We start from the raw sequence: 3,204 nt of genomic DNA on the forward strand, positions 1-3,204 counted from the left end.
ATCAACTACAAAGTAAGAATACATGGCAACCACTCATGCAAGCAAGGAAACAGTTTGGTTGCAGAGATTTTGTTCAAGTATGGGGTTAATATAAGGAGCTATAAGGATAGACTATGACAACAAAAGTGCGATTTTCTTGGAAAAGAACCCTGCTTATCATTCAAAGACAAAGCACATTGATGTTCAGTATCACTTTGTGAGGGATATAATATAACAAAAGAAGGTGTTGCTGGTAAAGGTGGGCACTTTGAAGAATATTGTCGATGCATTGACAAAATCTGTGAGCTCTGAGAATTTCTCTTGGTGTAGAGAAATAATCGGCATTGCAGGGCTGGATAAATGACTAAGTTCTCCTGTGGCCCCCTATGGAAAGAAAACAACAAGTGGGAGAATGTTGGGTTGTGTTATATCCTTTCCACGACTAGCCCCCAGCTGGGCGGACCTACCTATGGTTTTGTGCATGGTTTTCGCACATGGTTTTGGGCATGATGGTTTTCGGTCCATGGTATTGGATGCTTCGGCATCTATATGTATGTATATGTATATATATATATATATATATATATATATATATATATATATATATTGTAACATTGAAAGGAACATAATGAAAAATCAAGCTGGTAGTCCCAGTTTGGGGATCCAGGGGAAAATATCTGTGTGTATGTGTTTTATGTGTTATGCTCTCGCATTGTTTATTTTCTGTGTTTTAGAATTTGTATGCAAGTAATTTCTACACGGGGTTAAAACCTACACTCAATATAGTAGATAGTGTTGAACATATCATTCTACCTCCTTTGTATAACTACTTCATTTCATTCAAGTAAGCCATATAGATCATCTATGCTGCTAATGGTCTTGATCAATCTCTTTTTCTTTGAATGAGGTAGGAATTAGTGTACCTTCTGCTAGCTCTTGGTAGAAATTGTTTGTAGTTGAATCTTTGTACCCATGACTAAGTACATAAAGTGATACACCATTGCACCTAGTTTATATTCCATGAATACATAACCATTGGTCTTTCTTGAATTTCCATCTAGTGTAGGATATTCACCTTTCACAAATATTGAACCAATTGGAAATTCATTTCCTTATCATTAGTTAATGATGTATTGAGGGTTTTCTTCCCTAGTATGCATTGTGTCAACCAATAATCATTGTTCCATTCATTTTCTTTTGGGGAAATAACTACATATATGTGTGTTACAAAAAATGCAATTTAGGTAAAATGAAAATGTCTAGGAGCTTGATAACATAGTTAAATAAAAGAAAAAAATATTTGAGATACAATGTGAGAAATCTCTACCTGGTTATACAAGATCAAATATATGGTCATAGTCTATTGAAATGGATGATTGTCCCTCCTTAGTCGGGTTTTTCAAAAACTACATCTGGGTCTATTACAAGTGATACACAATCTCATTCATTGAACTAATCCATTGATTCACAATCATTGCATTTAGCATTACTACATACACCATAAAAGAAAGCCAATTTTTGTGTCATATTTCAAACATATGGTTGTTTGAATTGCTAAGTGAATGAAATGCATGAGTCCCTTTCACTTTCCTGCAATGATATGAATAGGATTGATCTATATTGACCACTTCCCATAATTTTCTTCACACATGACCTACCCTTATTGATTTTTGGTGTTCATTTGCTATAATTGACATTACAATAGAGCACCATTGGACAATAGATTTTGCATATTAGATATGAAGATTTATTGTAAGCTTCATATCCTCCCTTTACAGTGTAGTTTTGATGCATGCCCCAACCCCATCATTCTCACCTTTCCCATTCCCAGTATCAAAGTAGTTCCAAATATGTGACAAATTGTATGTTAGATATCATTTTGGGATTCAACTGCATTAAGTAAGTCATTCACGTATGACCATGACCATTTTCTGCAATATACACAAGCATTTTTGAACTAGCCCGTGCAACCATTTGACCAAATCCAACGTTGATCTATCTACATATTTCTATTCTTCAAGCGATCATACAACATTTGAAAGCAATTTTGTACATACTGTAGGTCATGGAACTTATCATCACGTACATAGGATTTTCTCTCCTTCATTTTTATCCCCATATTATTGCTACTTTCTGGCCCATGATTATATGTGATATGTATCATTATTCTAACTTTATTTGAATGATAATATTAGTTCTGGATCTCATTCTGTAGTTGAAGGGTGTAGGTCTCAGTGAAATCCATAACTAACAATATAGTTCCAAAGGGGAAGGTCTCCCAACATATTCTAAATTTTTCGTCTTGCCATCATTCTACATGTATGTTTTGAACATATGACTCAGTTTTTATAAAAAATTCATTCATTAAATCACATACTCATACCTGATGACGCAACAAAAAGTTCATAAGAAAAAAATATGTTGAAATTGAAGGTGCAATAAGAAAATATGCCACCTTACCTGAGACTTCACCAATGCAATATTTTTTATTTATATCCCACGATCTACTTCATAGGCAACATATTTGAAGATTTACATATATTCTATCCTCCTCTCAAATTCATGCTCCTCACTTTACTGAATGTGCCAACTAAATAATGCAAATCCACTACACCTGGAGCATGTTTCATATAAGCAATATGTTTCATAATACTTTTGTTCGTCGGGCCTTGGACACATGATGCTATGAATAAACTATATTGTTGAAATTGGTGGTAGTATGAATGAGAAATCCTAGACAATGTTAGGATGTAAAACATAATGGATGTGTACATGTGTCATAACGATAATCAATTTCTACATGGTATATACAATAACACTTGTTATGATCTATGCATATTCTAACAAACTGGGGTTTTCATTTGTCAAGCGAACTTTGGCACATGTTCAATTCCATGTTCTCTATCTTGAATATCTCATAGAGTTCTATTTGTTTCATGTCAAGGAAGTTAATAATGAGGGTTTGATGGTATTTACAACCTTTTCTCAACTTTAGCACATCTTTTTTATTGGATGAATGCCTAATATTTTCATGCCAAAACTGTTGTACTATTTCCATAACATTATAAATTAGCTTGATGTTTGAATGAGGAACCTATCAATGAAGGAAAATAATTTGTTTGACCTCGGTTGTCAAGGTTTTATCTTACAATAGAATACTTTTGGAGATTTTTTCTATTTACTTTAAAAATTTGCAATGTGCATGACATAAAATGATGTGTTATG

The sequence above is a fragment of the Pinus tabuliformis genome, chromosome 2_2, assembly GCF_031772625.1.
Source record: "Pinus tabuliformis cultivar Carrire ecotype Pingquan chromosome 2_2, CPIR1, whole genome shotgun sequence".
NCBI classification, from domain to species: Eukaryota; Viridiplantae; Streptophyta; class Pinopsida; order Pinales; family Pinaceae; genus Pinus; species Pinus tabuliformis.